The sequence below is a fragment of the Tachysurus fulvidraco genome, chromosome 1 (genome assembly GCF_022655615.1).
Source record: "Tachysurus fulvidraco isolate hzauxx_2018 chromosome 1, HZAU_PFXX_2.0, whole genome shotgun sequence".
Classification (NCBI taxonomy): Eukaryota; Metazoa; Chordata; class Actinopteri; order Siluriformes; family Bagridae; genus Tachysurus; species Tachysurus fulvidraco.
Window position 1 is genome coordinate 18,998,624 of NC_062518.1, and position 22,750 is coordinate 19,021,373.

Sequence of the window (22,750 nt, forward strand, 5' to 3'; positions counted from 1 at the left end):
GAGCCTCCTTCTATAAATCTATATGAACACAAAAGTCTTGTTACAGGAAGTCCTGTATATACAACCCTGTATATAATAAAGGACAAACGTCTGTGATGATGATTCGTGTAATGTTACGTTTAGCTATTAGTGAGCTGCTCATGAGCTGTTACTAACTCTGTGGCTTCTTCACGCTTGTTGACTCGACCACACGGCGTGACGGTTATAAATAGCGGTGTGTTTGATCGTTGCGATGGAGCTAGAGAATGAAATCCCCGGCTTTGCGTCTCTCCGCACGCGGGGCTTTTGATGCTCCGACTCGGCTAAGGGAGTTACGGGAAGGGAATTGGCCATTAAAGGGCACGTCTTGTCAGATAACTCCACGTCTCACGTGTTTGACACGCAGTAAACACTGTCAGGGTGTACAGCCGTTAGAACAGACGCTCTGAAAGACACGTTAAACTGTCCTGGTGGACGTGGATATCTGTCAGCGCGCGCATGTGTGTGTGGTGAATGCTGATGTGTGTTCTGTTTACCTAGGAGAAGGCATGTGCCAGAAATGTGTAACGCTCTCGTATTGCATGACAAGAACATGCTTTTGGACAAATGTTATACAAATGCTGCACCAGAGCGCTGCTGAATTCTGCATTCTGATTGGTCAGAAGGTGTTGGGAGGATATGTTAATGTGCTCGTGTATGGTTTCTATGGTAACAGCTCGCGTTTCCTGTAAGGAGATGTCTAGTTAACGTTGGTGTGAGAGCTGTTTTTCAGGAGATGCTCCCAGGGAGGGAGGGGCTAACTCTCTCTCTCTCTCTCTCTCTCTCTCTCTCTCTCTCACATTACAGGTTACAGCTGCTATAACATAAGTGACAACAGGAACTTGTTTTATAGAGACCACTACATGTAACTATAAATGGATAAAAAGTACTACATCTTGTTCTTTCATAAAATAAATAAATAGATAGATAGATAGATAGACAGACAGACAGACAGACAGACAGACAAATAAATAAATAAATAAATAAATAAATAAATAAATAAATAAATAAATAAAACCCTCGTTGTCCTCACACGTCCCTGCCATCTTTCACTCTATACTTAAGGGAAAGTCAAACCGGAGGCTCAGAAGGCCTCCTTGCATTTTTTCTTTCTTCTTCTCTGAAACTCTGTGATCAAAGTGAGGTAAGTGATAGTGAGCGGGAGAAAGTGTCGTGGTGTCTCTGCTTGTCTGAGTCCTTTATAAAAAGGGCAGGCGATTGGGACAACCCCCAACACACACACACACACACACACACACACACACACACACACACACACACACACACACACACACACACACAACCCCCCCACAGAGCTTTTTTTCAGCGAACGCCCTAAACGCTTCCTGGAATGCGGGGTCGGAAATGGAGCGATGGACGCTGGCAGAGGAGAAAAAGGGACGACATCAGGCCGATTTCATAGTGCCGCTCGGACAGCCGGAGTGCCTCGTCATGCGCGAGAGATCAAAAAAGTGCTGTGAGGAGTCGGTCCGAGCCGAACACATAGGGTTTAATCTCGTTAGAATACAAGTTAACGCCTTGGCCAGAGGAAGAGGAACGGAAGGATGAGTCCAGTGACTTTAACCTTTCTGAAGCTCTACAACGTTCACTGTCTCACCTCACACACACACACACACACACACACACACACACACACACACACACACACAAAAACAATAATGGCAGCCTGAACATCACCTGATCTGCCAATCTGCTCACCTACTCACCACTGGTTCCTGCAGAACTAGTGCACGAGACGTCTCAATCCGTCTCAATCAGTCAGACCTGAGGGCCTAAGACTAACTGGGTCAACTAGGACTTTACGGTAGACTGTAGACTTCTACTCGTCTAGTCGTCATTTAGTCTACTGCGCTGGTTTAAACTCTATGACTTGAGGATAGTGATCTATAACACGTGTGTAAAGAGCTCACTTCAGACCTCATGTCCTCTGTTATAGTCTCCATACTTTACACTACAGGGAACTGGGAAACAGCTGAGTACCAGTGGGAAGGAGATTTTAAACTGGACTAAATAACTGGATTGTTATCTAAACTAGACGCCTATTTACATGTCTGAACTAGTTTTGAGAACTGGATATCTACAGGATCAGATAACTAAAACTCTCTCTCTCTCTCTCTCTCTCTCTCTCTCTCTCTCTCTCTCTCTCTCACACACACACACACACACACACACACACACACACACACACATACTGTGGGCAGGGGCAGAGTCTTTACCGGCTGGGAAAAGGGAAAAGCTCCAGTGGTCGTGTCAGTGACCTCCAGTGGAACCACAGCAGGGCTCTGACAACCAAAGGAAATGAGACTGTGTGTGTGTGTGTATGTGTGTGTGTGTGTGTGTGTGTGTGTGTGTATGTGTGTGTGTACTAAGCACCTTGGCAACTCTTGATCTCCCATGTATGAGGCTCCTAAAAAGTCAACTCTATGCAGCGGACAAAAGAAGGCAGATTCATTGTGAAGAAGATCCTCTCTGTCCGAGCACACACACACACACACACACACACACACACACACACACACACACACACCGCCACAATACACACACAGTCCGTATGGTGTTTCTACATACTGTAGTAAAAGCTATTAGCCTGACCGTGTGTTGATTTAATAAAAACTGATTGGAGTCGGTTTTATTCCCCTTATATCACAATAACTTTCTGGCTGTGAAGAATTAGATGAGGTGACAGTGTTGGTTATGGATTTCCTGTAAGAGCTGTGTTTATTCCTTGCAAACACTAAATTTGGATGTGGAAGCAGATGTGGAGTCTGGACCTCAGCTGTCATTCACACCCAATAACACACCCAGTAGTGACCAGAAAACATTTCATACAAAGAGCCGCACTGGGTAAATTGGTCGCTAATGAGGAAGTGGGAGGATTCTGTACTGAAATGAAGGTAACTAGTAAGCTGGTCAAACCAACTGATCGGTTTTCGGAGCAAAGTGAATTAGTTGGAGGTGGCAGAGCTCCAGCATTTTCTTACATGGTGGAATCACGGACATCAAGATCCCAGAGAGAATCAAAGCTGAGACTGACAGCAGCTTCACAAAGGAGGCACTTGGCCGCGCAAAGCCTCGTGTATATGAGAGGGAAACGCAAAAGAAGTGTGTTGTGATAAAAATCATTCCGATTGTTCTGAAACCAATAAAGCAGCTGAGCATCCATGAATTTAAAACGATAAAGATACCGAAGGAATGTCAGAGTTTTGTCAGAGTTCAGACACTCAAGCACAATCTTATTGACCAACCGGGTGGAAGATGGAGAGAAACGGAGAAACGAGTGACGAGTGGCTGTTAATTATTAACTATTAACACAAATGACACACTGGACATAAATGAATTATGCATGTGGTGTTTTTTAATCACAGGTGGTTATAAAACAAAACCTGACGCAACCAGTCGCAGATTTAACCCGTCAAAGCAGCCAAGGCTCATCGGCATCTTATTGGATTGAAGGGAAAAGAAAATGGAGGAGTGGCTCGAAGTGGCTCCCACATATTAACTACACCTTCGTTTCAATCCAGAGTTTCAGTACCGCCGTAATTAGCTCGAAAAAAAAAAAGTAACGTTTCTTGCAGTAAATGCAGTGTGTCCTAATGTGTGATGATCCTGATGTTGTTTTTTATAATTAGATGAAAGAAACAAGAACTTCAGAGACGATCATGAGGATGAGGATGAAATGATAGCAGGACGAGGAAGAGGTGTGAAACTTACAGCATATTTTACCTCACGTTATCGACACACTAGCGACTAGCATCCGAGTCTACGGGCGAAAGAAGAAATAGTTGTTTTATATATTGTGCATGTCTAATGATGATGAAAGATAATAGGACAGTCACAGTATCAGTAATGAATGCTAGCAGTTAGCTGTTCACTAGCTAATACTTTCGTATTGGGAGAAACAAAAAGTGACAAAAAATGTGGGAATGTTCAACAGAAAAATTAAGGGAATGAAAGCTGGTTGCTAATCATGGCAGATATTTACATTATGCAAATCAAAATACCAACAACTAGAAACCAGACCTCTAGCTAGAGGAGATGTGTTCGAGTTACTTAAGGAGCAGACATAAAAAAGTGTGAGAAAGGATAGAAAAAAGGTGGAAGAATGAAATCAGAGATGGAAAATAATAGCTAAAAAGGTTAATAGTTGCTAAAAAAGAAAATTTTTACCTCACATGAGCCAAAATGTCAACTATAGCTAGCAGCTAGCGACTGTATCTCCAGCTTAAGGAGGTGTAGTTGATTTGTTTATGTATTAATATAAATAAAGAAAACTGTTAGAAAAGGAAAAAAAGATGGAGGGAATGTAAAAGTGAATCGTGCACAAACACAGCATTAACAATATAAAAACACCTGAAATGCTAAGTATTTGGTCTAGAGTGAATAAAAAGGTGAGATTCGTTTAAAAGAAACCGTGGGATTGATACTGAGAGAAAGACAGACAGAGATAAAAAGAGAGAAGGAGAGAGATGAAGAGATGATGGAGGAAATGAAAAATAGTGGCTAAATCAATGCTATTTTAGACATTTACTTCAGATGTTAATGACATCAATTAAAACGAACCGTCTGAGCCACAGCAAAACATTAGAGATGCTCGATATAAGTAAATGTTTGAGGTATTGAACGATTTCACACAGAAACCTCAGGAATATTGAAAGGTGCTAGCGATCAGTGACCGACACGATAGTCATCAGTTTATTTCATTTACTTACATGAAAGTGTTAATACAGAGAGAGAGAGAGAGAGAGAGAGAGAGAGAGAGAGAGAGAGAGAGAGAGAGAAAGAGAGAGAGATGATGAATGATGAAGGAGATAAAAAATGGGTGCTAATCAATTAGGTTTTACCTTAGACACTCAAAACACTAGCAACTAGCGAACTGGCTCTGTAGCAAAAGAGAGGAGATTTAAATGGAATGAAAAATCTGTGAGGAAGAAAGAAAAAAAAATAGAAGTGTCTTCTTGTAAAGATTTGTGATTATGTGAACGGTAAACCAGACACAAACGATCAGATTAATTCAAGAATTTGATCTAAAGAAGACTCGACCTGTTTAGGCACGTGAGTGATATGGTGGGATTTTTCCAGAAACGGTGGAATTACATTTCATCACATACTGTACATCTAAAAAAAGAACACTACATCAGTCAAAATGCTAAGAATTAGAAACTACGGCTTCGGTCTGCAGCGCTAATCACAGATACTTCAGTGGATTTACACGCCGCCTTTTGTTTGGGGCTCAAAGCTCTTTCCGTTCGTCTAAATTTACGAGATCAACCCCAAAAGAAGTCTGAGTGACATTCAACAGAGCTAGAAATTCTGTTTAGGGTTGTTTTCAACACAACTAAGCATCAGCTAGCTCTTGGTACAACACCAACGACGTGTTTCTGGTACGTTCTGGAAAAGCTTGGTATCGGGATGGAAGAAAAAAAAAAAGAGTTCATCAGAGACAGAGAGGTTTCATACAATATTAATGAGGACACGATCACAATCTCAAACAGAAAGCTAGCACATTGAGAGTTTCGGATTTGTTTGATGAATGTGATGAGAAAAAATAGAATCTAATGGAAGATGGAGAGGTGGGGATGGGAAATGGTGGAGTGGGTGGAGCGACGCAGTGTTGCATTGCGGCTGCCATTTTCTCGTCCGGCTGTAAAAAGCTCCGACTGAACGTGACGCGAGTGTTTCTGTGTGAACGCTGTGAGGAAACAACGAGGCCCACCTTCAGAAACTGAGGGAACGCAGTGTTTCAGCTCTACAGAAACAACCATTTCGCTAAAATTCCACAAAGACGTATAAGAGCACCGCTAAGATCCACCGCCAATCAACTGACTGCTTTTTGTTGGCACAAAACCTTAAATGGTTTTATCCCCATGAACGAATTTAACTTTTGATAGAAAGAAATCAAGTGAATCTGAGAAGGAAATGATCATGTTTATAAATGTTTTGTACATTTTTCTTTTTCTTTTTTTTTAATTGTCCATTTAAATTAGGGCCTAATTTACAACCTTCAAGTAAAAATCTAAAGATATAAACAATACACACACTGGATCATTATTTAGTCTTGACTGATTAAAACATTTAAACATTTGCAAATAAAGCGCTCAATAAAATATCAGGAAACTTTTTTTTTTTTGGATTATATATATATATATATATATATATATATATATATATATATATATATATATATATATATATATATATGTTTTTGTTTTTTTTTAATTCCCGGATAAAACAATTTTATCTGTGGAAAATTACAAAAAAAGTTGAGGGCTGAATATTTTTTTCAAAAATGCAAAATGTAATGCTGTATAGGAAAATGTTTTAAAAACATATACATAAATTAAAAAAAAAAAAAACATAACGTAAGTTTGCCAAAATTAACAATTTTTTTACATTAACAATTATTTGCTCTCTAAACTTCACTTCTGCTTGCCCTAATAAAACAATAGTATCTGCATCATTTCGCTCGATTAAAATTAATTTTAAAATTTTTATATACAATTTTTGGAATATATTATTTAATAATAAGCGGTTTTGAAACTAAATCAGCTAAATCAGCTTCTAGAGCAATCTTAACATTTTTTTTTTTAAATCGCCACCTTTCCACTGAGCTGAAGCAGTTGTACAGGAAATGTGCCACTAAAACAGGTTTGAAATTCAGGTGTAAAAATATAAACAGAGAATTGAAGGTGATGTAACACAGCGAGCCAAAGGGGTACTTACAGGAAACGTAGAATTACACAATCACACCGGGGCAAAAAATAGAGCGTCCTCCGGGATTCCAGTTGCAAAAGAAAAAGCAAAAAATAAAATGACAAAAAAAGGAAAGAAACCATATGATGAATTACAATTTTTAAAAATAAATAAAGTAAAATAAAAAAATAAAGTTTCAGGTTTTTTAGCATAGGTTTAACCTCACAGCAAAAAAAAATGTTTTAATTAAAAAAAAAAGTTACACGTCAATGGAATAATATTTTGCTTGAAATCATGTGAAGAGAGAAGACTTAAAACAATAAATAAATAAATTTTTTAAAAAAAGAAGTGAGATGAAAAGGTCAGAGTTCAGCTTGGTAAGGACAAACAGAAACGGATAAAAGCGTCTAGACGGGTCAAGGTGCACGCCATCGCGTCCCGAACGCCCTCGTGCAACATTTCCACTTTCCCACTGCGGATGTTTCCGGAAGGAGGGGTCACCGGTGGACAAGTGCGCACTCCAGAGGGGGCGAGTGGTGGAGGTGGTGGTGGTTTTGGGTGGGGGGGGGGGGGGTTACTGCTCCCTACTCGGCTAATCAAAGGCTACAGAGGGCAACAGGGCCAAAGAGAAAAGGGCAGAGCTGTGTGTCCGCTATTCTTTGTTTCCATTCAGGTCTCTGAGACAAGCTTCCGCTGACATTTCACACACACACACACACACACACACACACACACACACACACACACACACACACACACACACACACACACACACACACACCACCTGGGGCCTTCCTAAGCCAAAAGCTCTGTCCTTGATTATGGAACGTGTGTTTAAACAGACACGCATGATGGACATGGCAAACACACCAAAATGTTCCTCTGTGTGTGTGTGTGTGTGTAGATGGAAAATAATTAGCATCTTCAATTCTCTTCCTTTTCCCTCAGAACAGCAGCAACCCTGATTAAACACGTCTATGCCTCAGGAGCTTAGTGGGTAGCACGTTCGCCTCACACCTCCAGGGTCGGGGTTCGATTCCCGCCTCCGCCTTGTGTGTGCGGAGTTTGCATGTTCTCCCCGTGCCTCGGGGGTTTCCTCCGGGTACTCCGGTTTCCTCCCCCGGTCCAAAGACATGCATGGTAGGTTGATTGGCATCTCTGGAAAATTGTCCGTAGTGTGTGATTGCGTGAGTGAATGAGAGTGTGTGTGCCCTGCGATGGGTTGGCACTCCATCCAGGGTGTATCCTGCCTTGATGCCCGATGACGCCTGAGATAGGCACAGGCTCCCCGTGACCCGAGGTAGTTCGGATAAAGCGGTAGAAAATGAATGAATGAATGAATGAATGCCTCAGGAGTTCAGCTGCTGCTGGCTACGACGCTTTATAATAACATTCATAGGTTCATGATCTCTTGTGTGACATCTTGTAATGCTGCCTCATAGACGTACTGTATATATTACGCATACTATCGATGGACCTGGAGAAGGAAATAAAAAGCTCTAACAGCAGCCTATGACATCTTACAAAGTTAAAGTCATTTGAACGCTACGCCTTCATTCCTCACTGTCCATGTAGGTTTATAGTTTCAAGAATGTGAAGTGGGGTGAAGTGCAACAAGTTTGAGAGAGTTTGACTCCTTACAACGCCGTTAGACTTTTTCTGATAAATCGTTGTGTCAATCAGCAGATCCAACAATCCCTTGCTCAATGGTCAGTGGGCTCAGTGTTGAAGATTTCAGCAGGATGCACAAGTTTCCAGAAGTTCAGGTGTTTGTAGGTTTGATGTACAGTGAGACACAGACACACACACACACACACACACACACACACACACCTGATGTGTTCAGCTGGGTCTTGATTAGCGTTCTTGTTGCACTGGAGCACATTCCTTTCTTTGGATCAGTCGGCAGATGAAAGCAAATGTCGGTCGTTTACGTTCTGAGAAATCATTTATTATTCATCTCTTAATTATCATTTATAGATGATCATATTTTGGGGGAAAACTAAAACAATAGATGAGCCGTTAAAGACAGCGAGAACGGAAAGAAAGAAAGAAAGAAAGAAAGAAAGAAGTTCACATTTTTGTTTGTAGGACACAGTTACACACAACGCAAAATTTTTTCTCTCGATTCTTTTTTGTTGTTGATAGAAAAGCTCTGTTTATCGTCGCTGGGTTTTTGTGGTGATCGACAAAGCCGCATGTTTGCCTGAAGCAGCTGCTTAATGAAAGTGAGGAAGTGTGAACGTGTGTACCATCATCTTTATTAAACACACACACACAAGGCAGAACAGGAACGAACAGGGATGTGTCTTACACACTCGCACAATTAAACCACGAGTGGGATTTCCCTTTAAAGTCGAGGGGAACGCTGCATGAGGAAGACTGGGATAAAGTGGGGATATTTTTTTTTACCCATCTGTTAAGCGATGACAGGGGAAAGAGACGATGGGGTTGGGTTTAGTTTAGATAAACGTTACGTTTAACTTTAAGATTGCGTTATTAAAGTGGCTGCAGATAATAAATTCCCCAAATCGGAAAGAAAGAAAGAAAGAAAGAAAGAAAGAAAGAAAGAAAGAAAGAAAGAAAGAAAGAAAGAAAGAAAGAAAGAAGGAAAGAAAGAAAGTGATGCAAAGCAGAAAAGAAGAAAGAATCTTTACTACTCGACAATGTCAGCGTACACAGACTGGGAAACAGACAGAAAACAGCAGAGAAACCTGCTGCATCAGGAAAGGGATCAACAAGTAGAGAGTGAGGGAGTGAAGGAGGGATAGAGTGAAGGATTGATAGGGTGAGGAAGCGAAGGTGTGACAGAGTGATCGAATGAAGGGCCGATGGACTGAGGGAAAGAAAGTGCGATGGAGTGAGGCAGTAACGGAGTGAGGTAGTGAGAGAGTAAAGGAGTGACGGAGTGAGGCAGTGAGAGAGTAAAGGAGTGAGGGAGTGAGGCAGTGAGAGAGTAAAGGAGTGATGGAGTGAGGCAGTGAGAGAGTAAAGGAGTGAGGGAGTGAGGCAGTGAGAGAGTAAAGGAGTGAGGGAGTGAGGCAGTGAGAGAGTAAAGGAGTGAGGCAATGAGAGAGTAAAGGAGTGAGGGAGTGAGGCAGTGAGAGAGTAAAGGAGTGAGAGAGTAAAGGAGTGAGGGAGTGAAGCAGTGAGAGAGTAAAGGAGTGAGGGAGTGAAGACTTTCTGATGGTTATATACTTTCTGACACTGGAGACTCCTTCCACTGATTCTGCATTAACACTAACATAATTACACAACGAGGGCACGGTGGCTTAGTGGTTAGCACGTTTGCCTCACACCTCCAAGGTTGGAGGTTCGATTCCCGCCTCCACCTTGTGTGTGGAGTTTGCATGTTCTCCCCGTGCCTCGGGGGTTTCCTCCGGGTACTCCGGTTTCCTCCCCCGGTCCAAAGACATGCATGGTAGGTTGATTGGCATCTCTGGAAAATTGTCCGTAGTGTGTGAGTGAATGAGAGTGTGTGTGCCCTGTGATAGGTTGGCACTCCATCCAGGGTGTATCCTGATGACGATGACGATGCCCGATGACGCCTGAGATAGGCACAGGCTCCCCGTGACCCGAGAAGTTCGGTTAAGAGGTAGAAGATGAATGAATGAATGATTACACAACCTGTTTCCATGGCGCTTTTTTTATCACTGGTGTGATAAGAGCTGATCAGATGGTAAGATTAATCATGAGTTTAGACTCTTCTGCTTGGTGCTCCATCGTTCTTACGTTCCTCAGGGTAAGGTTACAAAGTCTGAGCTCAGGTTTGGTTAAAGGAGTGAAAGTAGCGAGTGATTAGTGAAGAGGTGGTGAGTGATGGAGTGCTGAGATGACCTCTGCTATCTGTCAGTGCTGGGGGTTAATCCTCTTCAGGCTCTAATTGATAGCTGATAATTCTGACCCTGCCTCCCAGGCCACGTTCACTCGGAACCTGACGCTGTGTGTGCTGGAACGTGAAATTGATATTGGCTGTGTGTGTGTGTGTGTGTTATCTTATCGACACTGTTTCAGTGCACGGCTTTAATCACTCCTTCGCCTCTCAGTTCCTCTCTCACTTCGTCTCTCACACCTGTTCTCACGCACCAGGAGATGTGACTCTGCTGCTCTTTAATGAGATCAACACTGGACACTTGGTTAATGCCTTAAAGAGACGTGTGTTAAGTCACTGGAATGCGCTGCAGATCTCACAGCTCTCTCAGGGGACAAACAGAGTCGACTGACAGCAGCCTCACAACACACCTGCACGTGAGCAAAGAAATCCTGCGCTCTTAACCAACGACTGAGGGAGGATCACAGAAAGAGTTCAGCAAGTAAAAAAAATAAGTTTCTCAGAAAAATCTTCAACAAGTGGTAGGCCTCAAAATAGGAGAAGAAAAACAAGGAGACACAGTGAAAGAAAGAAAGAAAGAAAGAAAGAAAGAAAGAAAGAAAGAAAGAAAGAAAGAAAGAAAGAAAGAAAGAAAGAAAGAAAGAACATGATGGCTAGAAATGAAGAAAAGAAAAGAAAATAAGACTTGATGAAACAACCAAGTGTGTGTGTGTGTGTGTGTAATTATATCCAGGAGAAAGAAAATGTATTAAATATTTATTACATGTTTATACACTAGAGAGAGAGAGAGAGAGAGAGAGAGAGAGAGAGAGAGAGAGAGAGAGAGAGAGAAATACAAAAAGAATAACAAAACGAACAACAAACATGATGGTTATTAGTGTGTAGAACCACATGATGATTATTAGTGTGTAGAACCATAAACATCATGATGATTAGTGTGTAGAACTACAAACATGATGATGAACAGAATGTAGAACCATATGATGATTATTAGTGTGTAGAACCACATGATGATTATTAGTGTGTAGAACCACATGATGATGATTAGTGTGTAGAACCACAAACATGATGATGATTATTAGTGTGTAGAGCCATATGATGATGATTAGTGTGTAGAACCATAAACATCATGATGATTAGTGGGTAGAACTACAAACATCGTGATGATTAGTGTGTAGAACCACATGATGATGATTAGTGTGTAGAACCACAAACATGATGATGATTAGTGTGTAGAACCACAAACATGATGATTAGTGTGTAGAACCACAAACATGATGATTATTAGTGTGTAGAACCACAAACATGATGATGATGATTAGTGTGTAGAACCACAAACATGATGGTGATTAGTGTGTAAAACCACAAACATTATGGTGATTAATGTGTATAACCACAAACAGGATGATGATTAGTGGGTAGAAGCACAAACATTATGGTGATTAATGTGTAGGACCACAAACAGGATGATGATTAGTGTGTAGAACCACAAACATGATGATGATTAGTGTGTAGAACCACAAACATGATGATGATTAGTGTGTAGAACCACAAACATGATGGTGATTAGTGTGTAGAACCACAAACAGGATGATTAGTGTGTAGAACCACAAACATGATGATGATTAGTGTGTAGAACCACATGATGATGATTAGTGTGTAGAACCACATGATGATTATTAGTGTGTAGAACCACATGATGATGATTAGTGTGTAGAACCACATGATGATGATTAGTGTGTAGAACCACAAACGGGATGATGATTAGTGTGTAGAACCACAAATATGATGATGATTAGTGTGTAGAACCACATGATGATGATTAGTGTGTAGAACCACATGATGATGATTAGTGTGTAGAACCACAAACAGGATGATTAGTGTGTAGAACCACAAACATGATGATGATTAGTGTGTAGAACCACATGATGATTATTAGTGTGTAGAACCACATGATGATGATTAGTGTTTAGAACCACATGATGATTATTAGTGTGTAGAACCACAAACATCATGATGATTGGTGTGTAGAACTACAAACATGATGATGAACAGAATGTAGAACCACATGATGATGATTAGTGTGTAGAACCACATGATGATTATTAGTGTGTAGAACCACATGATGATGATTAGTGTGTAGAACCACAAACATCATGATGATTATTAGTGTGTAGAACCACATGATGATTATTAGTGTGTAGAACCACAAACATCATGATGATTGGTGTGTAGAACTACAAACATGATGATGAACAGAATGTAGAACCACATGATGATTATTAGTGTGTAGAACCACAAACATCATGATGATTGGTGTGTAGAACTACAAACATGATGATGAACAGAATGTAGAACCACATGATGATGATTAGTGTGTAGAACCACATGATGATTATTAGTGTGTAGAACCACATGATGATTATTAGTGTGTAGAACCACATGATGATGATTAGTGTGTAGAACCACATGATGATTATTAGTGTGTAGAACCACAAACATCATGATGATTGGTGTGTAGAACTACAAACATGATGATGAACAGAATGTAGAACCACATGATGATTATTAGTGTGTAGAACCACAAACATCATGATGATTGGTGTGTAGAACTACAAACATGATGATGAACAGAATGTGGAACCACATGATGATGATTAGTGTGTAGAACCACATGATGATGATTAGTGTGTAGAACCACATGATGATGATTAGTGTGTAGAACCACAAACATGATGATGATTATTAGTGTGTAGAACCATATGATGATGATTAGTGTGTAGAACCATAAACATCATGATGATTAGTGTGTAGAACTACAAACATCGTGATGATTAGTGTGTAGAACCACATGATGATGATTAGTGTGTAGAACCACAAACATGATGATTAGCGTGTAGAACCACAAACATGATAGTGATTAGTGTGTAGAACCATGAACATTATGGTGATTAATGTGTAGAACCACAAACAGGATGATGATTAGTGGGTAGAAGCACAAACATTATGGTGATTAATGTGTAGGACCACAAACAGGATGATGATTAGTGGGTAGAAGCACAAACATTATGGTGATTAATGTGTAGAACCACAAACAGGATGATGATTAGTGTGTAGAACCACAAACAGGATGATGATTAGTGTGTAGAACCACAAACATGATGATGATTAGTGTGTAGAACCACAAACATTATGGTGATTAATGTGTAGAACCACAAACAGGATGATGATTAGTGTGTAGAACCACAAACATGATGATGATTAGTGTGTAGAACCACAAACATGATGATGATTAGTGTGTAGAACCACAAACATTATGGTGATTAATGTGTAGAACCACAAACATGATGATGATTAGTGTGTAGAACCACAAACATTATGGTGATTAATGTGTAGAACCACAAACAGGATGATGATTAGTGGGTAGAACCACAAACAGCAGAGCAGAGGAACAGAGAGCAGCAGAAAAACAAACAGATAATGAGCAGAAGGTAGACACAGTGGAACACAATGTCATGTTCGGCTCTAATTTGCACCGTCGTGACCTGAGGAAGGTGAAGGCAGGAAGTAAAATCTCTCAGCTGCATCACGTTACAAAAAAAAATCCAACAGGCAAACAGGTTGTTCAGCCGTGTCCCGCTGATCTTGAAACAAACTCCTCCACATTTCTGAGCAGCATTTATAGCTTCTCTTGCATAAGTGACTTGTTTCAGGAGCAGCTAACATGAGCACAAATATAGAGATACAACACACAACAACTTGTGCAATACAAACAATGATTAAGAAAGTAAACACAAATAATGCCGAACAATTTGTTCTGATATTAAAGCTAGTTTCGTAATTAGATTGGCATGTTAGCATACTGCATGCGCTCGTAGATTCTTCAGTTCTGTAGATTTTGACTGATACACGTGAGCCTCCCGGGGCAGCGTAAAAGGTAAGACTTGCCCAGATAGTGAGATCTGCACCCCAGGGTGTTTTCCCTCAATGCCGCTGTGGTGCAGAGCAACGCACGTATTTCAAGGAAAAGCGACTACGCTTGCCAAAACACATCCTGAGACTTGCGTCCTCCGTGGGAAGACTGAAAGGTAGAGAGAGACGTGAAGAGTCGCCTTCAAGACATCATGCAAGACAAGCAGCAAGGAAGAAAGGACTCCCTGGGGCATGTAAGCACTTCCATTCTCTAAAGACTTCTTCAGAGGAAAGGCAGAATAAAGATGAGACTGAGATAACTAATATATCCAGTGGGAGAGGATGATGAAATACAGCAGGACTTGAGCAAGCCTGCAAATCAGGGTACCTCTGCAATTTGGTCACCAGTTCCACCAGAATACAGTGTGAGTAGCAGGGCAAGTTCTGAAATGTTTGGAGCACTAATGATCCTAGTCAGCATTGGAACTAGAAAGAATCCCAATCAGGAATGCTGGGTGCAGGGTATGAATACCCCCTGGATAGAATGCTTTGAATCCATCCTCTGCACCTCAGTAACTGTTTGGTTCAGCTCAGCCACCAAATTCGACCTCAGAAGACTACAGAGGGTAGACCGGGCTGCTGAGCGAATCATTGGCACAACTCTCCCCACTCTCCAAGACCCATACTCCTCCAGAATGAGCAAAAGGGTGAAGAAAATCACTCTGGACCCCTCACATCCAGCACACTCCCTCACCCTGGACCCCTCACATCCAGCACACACACTCTGGACCCCTCACATCCATCACACTCCCTCACCCTGGACCCCTCACATCCAGCACTTTGAACTGTTGCCATCTGGTAGACGCTACAGAGCCCTGAGCTCCAGAACGACCAGACATAGGAACAGTTTCGTCCCTCAAGCAATCCATCTGATGAACAACTAACACCGTGGAACACACAACACCTAATATTTGTACTATGTATACCTCAATTGCACATTTACTGTCCCACATACTGTCTGAATGTTTACTGTTTACTTCAACTGCACATTTCACAATTGCACATGTGTACATACAAATTGTATATATTGTATACTTCAATTGCACATTTCTCACACTTGCAAATCTGTACATACAAATTGTCTATATATGTATATTTAAACTGCACATTTCACACCTGTCTATACTGCATATATCATTCTGTTACACTGTGGAGCTTATGTCACTAAAACAAATTCCTCGCATGTGAAAACATGCCTGGCAATAAAGCTGATTCTGATTCTGCTTCTGTACACTGCCCATCATCAGATCTTAAGGAACTCTGCGATGATTTGGGGTTAAAATTGTCTACAAAGCTTTATATCGGCACGACAGGAAAGCCATCATGCTATCAGCAGGAGATTGTAGAAATGCCACAGTTACCATGGGTGGGGGTTCAAGGGAGTAGTGGCTGTAATCCCTGGGAAGGATGAACAGCGTTATTCTCTCCTGTCTTAATCAGAGCACCTATAAACAACGGTAGGTTTATGAGAGCGATCATGCATGCAGAATTTCCCCCTGAGTGTGTTACACAGTCCTGTGATGCAGCAGGAGCAACAGTTCAAAAAAACGATGGCTCCGAAGGTAAGAAAGAAACTAAAGATGAAATACAGATACAGGAGAAACATGCAGGACCAAAGCAGGGTCCCTGGACTTGTGAGGGCTTGTGTACCAGTGTGTTGTAGTGTCTTCTGAGACACGCAGGCCATCTATCACACTTTCAAAAAACTTCTAAAGCAGTGTAATACATGCCGAGAAAAAGATCCACCTTCTTCCACATACAAAGAGCTTACAGATGCCTATGATTGGCTGGTGTCACTGTGATTGACAGAGAAAACAGAGTATGCCCCTCCTACTCAGACCTTGCTACCAATTTTGCTCACTCTGACCCCTAGCCATGGTAAGTGTGGTATGACTGATGATCTGATGTTAATATTGAGAAAATGTTTCTTGTGCCACTAAAAATATTTCACCCCATACTTAAACTAAAATCGTCCTCAAGTCGGTGCAGTTATGAGGAACTCCAAGATTCCAATTTAGTTTCCAACCATTTCTTCCTTTATCATCTACCTTGAGATATCAAAGGGAGTCCAAAAGAAAAAAAAACAAATATTGGTCCTGCAAGTGAAGGTCGAGGTCTGATTGGGTAATAAGGGGTTTTTATTTAGGGCATGTGGTAGCTTAGTGGTTAAGGTGTTGGGCTCAATACACACAGTTTTATCCTGACTTTATATCCTTAAAAGTCGTTAGACTCAAAGAAACGATATCTACAGTTTGTAGCAACAATGATAACAAGCTGCGTACATTTTCCAGCTGATAGGCCTCCAGATTTCCAGTAAGGGAACTTATGCCCCTTTTACCACCGAGGCAGTTTGAGTGCAGGTTCGGAGCCTAATTTAGAACCAGTTCTTTCTTTTTTGACAGCCAAAGCACCGGCTCTGAACCAGGAAAAGTGGTTCTTAAGTAGCACCAAAACGTTGCTGGTCTAGACTTAAGAACCGCTTATGTTTAATACACTTTTACTTTACCGCGATATGATCAGTTATCAGCACACATGATAGTAGGTAGCTACATGCTAATGCTAACTTTTTTCTGTGTTAATGATAAAATAACGTTAAGTAATTTCTCGATCACAACCTCCGTTTATACAGATTACACGGAGCTGCACGTACACGTCGGATTCGCCGCGTTTGGGTGTTAATGTAGGTTCACAAAGCCATGAGCATTAACAGTAAAGTAACATCCGCCATTGTTGTTGTCGTGTTTGTGTTTGTCGCTAACCGATGGAAAGGCGAACCGGTTCTTAGACGGTTCGCCAGTGGAACCAACTCTGAACCAGCACCAGCGCTAGCTCTGAACCAGCACCCGGTTCTTTTTGGTGGAAAAGGGGTAACAAAGTGAGCATTGTGAACAAGGTCACTGGTTTTTGTGGGGTGTTTTTAGGGAGAGAACATTCCCTAGAGACAACACTTACAACTTTCTGATCCACGCCCTGACTAGTGAACTAGGGACCTGATTAAGACGCACCCATTGTTTCTGTAGATAAAACCAAGACGTTGATGTGGTGAAGCTTTATTTTACTCTTGTTGGAGACGTTTCTCTAACATTGATGGAAGGAGTCTCTAGAGTCAGGGATTAAAGCTGTGAGTTTCCCCACATCGTCACGACAGAGGAGTTTAGTGAAGGACTGAATGTTTATAGCTACTTTAACATAAGTGAGAACAGGAACTGATTTGTTCCACAAGATTAAATGTAAATGTAAACAGATTCCAAATGTACAAATGAACTGGATATGGATTTTTGGTATGTGGTGAAATGTTGAAAGTTGTGTAGCTATAAATACTGAAGGCATCTTCAAAGCAGCAGTGAAGCTGAGAACCGAGAAACGAGAGAGGAAAAGGTCTGATTTAGATTTCATGGCTAATGAGAAACTCGAGAGAGCAAAGAATCTGCTGGAACGGTGTGTACCTGAGTCAGTGAAGCAGCCACGTACTGGACAATAAACCACACAAAAATTACACACACACACACACACACACACACACACACACACACACACACACACACACACACACACACACACACACCCCACACACACACACTTTTCTTTACAGGGTTTTAATATCACACACAGCAGCCTTTCGCATGGCAAAATCACAAAGAGCCAAAAACAGATTTTTCACAAACAAAATCAACAAAAACAAACAAACAAACAAACAAATGAACAAATAGATAGATAGATAGATAGATAGATAGATAGATAGATAGATAGATAGATAGATAGATAGATAGATAGATAGATAGATAGATAGATAGATAGATAGATAGATAGTAATCTAACAAAATAAATAATCGAGAAGAAAGTTTCAAGCAAGCGTCAAGAATTCATTCAATAATAAATTCATTAGTCTGCAAGAAAAAAAGTTGAAAAAAATGAACCTGATGAATGCGTCGTTAAAACCACTAATTACTCGCTGCTGAATAGAAAAAGAACCCTTTTCATTAAGAACCTACCTACAGGCTCGAAGGAAATCTATTTCTTTTTGTCAAACTCAACAATCCAAAGGCTGACTGGTTAATTACATGATTATCATTCAATTAAAAGATTAAAAGATTGAATGAAATTAAAGCTCATTAAAAGACGACGATCTACTGAGAGCTAAAAGCATGTAACGGGTTTGAATATTTTGAACTTATAATAGATCCAAATAGATTCAGCACTAAACAAACTTAAACCATGATGGATATTTAAATTCCTCAAAATGAAAAAAAATCTAAACAAACAAACAAACAAACAAACAAACAAATAAATAAATAAATGTCCATGAAATTTTGCACATTATCTTATATAATACGACCAATCAGAATCCAGAACTCGGCAGTGTAACTGTACAACAGATAACACATCCATAGCTAGAAACTGAGCTCCGCCTTTTGGTTTAGTGGGCGTGGCTTCGGCGCTAACTTTAGATAAGTGGTCTGAATGTTGAGTGATTATGGAGAAAACTGTTTTTTTTCCCTGCGTATAATAGTTTTTTAGGTTTTTTTCCTGCAGTCGATGTAAAGCTGAAAGTATAAAGTTTGACGTGTTAATGTTTGATTTTGTTTGTTAAGTTTTCGTCTGTATTTGGTGTGTTTTTGTTTTAAATCTTCGGTTCTGAATAACGAGCTAAAGCCCTAAACTGCGTTCTGCTTACCGTCCGAGTGCCACGGCTTCGGGGGCCGAACTTTCCGGAAGGACCTTCAAGCCTGTAAACGTCACAAACACAAAGATGTTTTAATTACAATTTTAAAAGTTTTATTTAAATAATAAAAACAGACGTGTGATCGCCGGTTCCACGACATAACTGGGGCTTCAGGATATCATGTGACTTTAATAAAAACATTTCGACTTCATTCTTTTCTATAGAATTTGTGACTGATTTGAATTCTAATTCCTTAAAACACACTGTGGCAAAAAAATAAATAATAATGAAATGATAAAAATAATGAAATGGAATGAAAACATGATGATTTTTATTTTTACCAAAAAAAAACAGACAAAGAGAAATAAATATTCTGTAAGAGAAATTATTCACTAACAAACGCCAGAATTACTTTACTGATCTTTCAGTTACTGTTGAACGTAATTTACGCGTATGTTTAAAAGATAGTTATCATCAATAAATCTTGCACACGTCTGATAAATAAACACGTAACTTAGAAATCAAAAATGCTCAAAAATGCTAATTTTTCCCCAAATCAAAATGCTTCTAAAACATGATGAAATGTTGATTTATTAATTTTCTACTCTGCTCATTTTTTGAGCGTAAATCCTACAAACACAAAAATGTATGAATCTCTTTCTTACTCACCCACTCTGTCACACACACACACACACGAGGCACATTTCAGAATTACAGATATTCTGTACTGCTGCGTAAAAAGCGAAAGATTCACTGAAGATTTCACCGTGACGATATAAAACAGAAAAACAAACAAAAAAGTAGCTAAACGTCGATCAACAAACGTGCAGCTAATGGACAAAGGTGACACGCGGTTAATTATCTAACGCTACAGGAACCGGGAAAGATTTTTTTTCGCAAGCTGTAAATGGCCTGCTTTTATTTTTCTGTTCTTTTTTTCTAAGATTGTAAAAAACAAGACTGTAAAAAAAAAAAAAAAAACAACAAGTTGCATCTTTCCAGCTTTTTTATTTTATAATGATTCAACACGCTGATCAGATGTGTGATGAGTGTGTGTGTGTGTGTGTGTGTGATGAGTGTGTGTGTGTGTGTGTGTGTGTGTGTGTGTGTGTGTGTGTGTGTGTGTGTGTGTGTGTGTGTGTGTGTGTGTGAAATTGCTTCGGGTTTTTTTTTAATGTTTTGTGTTTGATCAGTTTTGTGCGAAAGAAAAAATCTGGAAAACATGCAGAATTTCTTCATTAAAAAAGAGAAAACGTTTAACAAATGGCTGATATTTTTGCCCTAAAACATTGAATATATATATAAAAAACTGAGTTTTCTATAAACTGATAAACGTCACTGAGAAACAAAATAAAACGGAACGGATGTCATAGAAACCGACAGCAGGTAAAAATTACACTTTGTGTATTAAATGATGTATTTTGCACAGCCTTTTTTTTTTTAAAAATACATCATATGAGAAAAGCAAACTTAAATTTAGCAAATTTAAAAAGAAAAAAAAAACAAAACCTTAAAACGCGCGAGGCTGCATTTTCTTGAACGGCAGAAAATTTGTAGATTAAAGGGCATCTGAGGACAGCGGGGTCTCACGAGGGGATGGCAAAACACACACACACACACACACACCCAAAGCTTTTCCAGTGAACACGGTGACACTTTAACACTTAGAAAATAAAATACTAATAAACACCAGATGGTGTTGTATCTTATATCTTCAGTGTTAAATATAAGACATAACAAACACAAAGCAAACGCTGCATTAACACGGACATGTTTCACACGTAGCCCGAAACTCGGAAGCCGTTTGGTGAATAATGAACAGATTATTAGATTCCGTCTAACGGTGTCATTTCCATCGCTCTCATTTTCTCCCTATATCCTAAAAAGTGTTCACTGTGTCAGGAATACGATTCAAACCCGTCCGTTAAACGTCGTCAGCTGATAGGCTGCATGACTTCAGCTGACTAACGGGGTTTGTGTTAAAAAAGATGAGCTGTAAAATTCCTGTGTGCAATTCAGCGTTATTCCGCCATCATTACGCTCCCAAAATCAGCGCTAGGTTTCAGTCTTTCGTGGTTAAAAACCTTGCTCGGGTTTCTGTGCTTTTAAAATGAAATGCGTATCGTTCTGTGTTTTCGTATTCGGTCGGTAAAAAGGTCGTCGTTCAAATCTTTCAACTGCTTGAGCGAAATGTTTGGGTTTTATTTGATTAAAAATGTGGTTTGATTCACATATGAGTGGTGAGGCCTCCTCACACACACAAACACACACACATACACAGAGTGCCTCCTTATTCACCAAACAGCTTCACTGTTAACATTTACAGAAGTTGAACAATTAAAAGAAGTAAACCAGAAGTAAATGTAAACAAAGACGCCCACCTCAATATGGACCACCTGAACACACACACACCCACACACACGCGCACACACACACACACGCGCACACACACACACACTAGCTCTCACTTCCATGAAGCAGCAAATTTCAGACACACTCACAGCGCCTCCTCACACCCCAAACAGAAATAACCCGGGTTGCCAGATTGGACTGAGCTCCTCTGAAGTAACACTTGTTTCTCTTCCACTCACAGCACAGCAGTTCACCAACAACCTGCAGTCAGTTCATCAACCAGTTCGTTCCTGTTCATGAACGGTTAATAAACACACATCTCCTAACAGTTTATCGACGGAAGTATCGAAGTATTACCACGAAAACGGTGGAAAATGAATCGACACTTTGTGACCAATCAGAATCCAGAACAGAGCCATAGAGTAAAAGTTAACAAACCTCTGCTCTGGGGTTTAGATGATGATGAAGATGATGATGGTTACTATGATCATGAGGCGGGATTATAGGCGCTGTCGATCAAACCGAGTTTGGGCCTATGGGATTGCAGTCTGTGGAGTGTGTGTGACGCTTTGATGAAATACTTTGTGTGAATAAACTGAGTGAAAGTGTGTGTATCCTTTAAATCCATGAAGCTTGACTTACAAAAAAGCAGCTCTGTATTTTCGTGGCTCTTTGTTTCTTTGTTTGGCAAGGAGAACGTGTAAAGCGCCCCTCCCTCGTGCCCTATCTAGTAGCCGATCTATAAGAGCTAGCAACCAAGCTACCAAGCTAGCAAAAAGAAAAAAGACATATGTGTCACAATTAGCATTATTTTTGTCTGGAAATGTTGAAATTTCACAGGAATTATCGATGTTATCTAACGAATCAGACATGTAGGTGTCTTGTTCAAACCTAAAGCTGATTATTTTGAAACGTGTAAACTCTGAGCACTGACACTGGAGACTCCTTCCGTTAGCATCCAAGTGACCAATCAGAAGCCAGAATTCACAGCGAGGTGATAGCATGCTAGTAGGCTAAATAATATTTTCACTGTCAAGTGGGCAAAAGCAGATGCTCAGTTCAACCATGTAGACTTCAAAACTTTCTATTTAAACGTGGAAATAGTTAGGAGGATAGAGGGGGCGTGGCTTTGTGCTTGACTTATATGTTAATGTTGCCATTGCAACCAATCATAAGCCGCCATAGTAAATCCCACAATATTA

General features: G+C 40.3%; 1 long non-coding RNA gene across 1 annotated transcript in view; it reads right to left on the bottom strand.

Annotated features, from left to right (window-relative positions):
* LOC113649145 overlaps window positions 1–22,750 on the bottom strand; it is a 31,509-nt gene that overhangs the window by 7,873 nt on the left and 886 nt on the right. The window contains exon 2 of the long non-coding RNA XR_007139129.1: window positions 19,209–19,260. This is a non-coding gene — a long non-coding RNA (uncharacterized LOC113649145). The remainder of the gene's footprint in view (window positions 1–19,208; window positions 19,261–22,750) is intronic.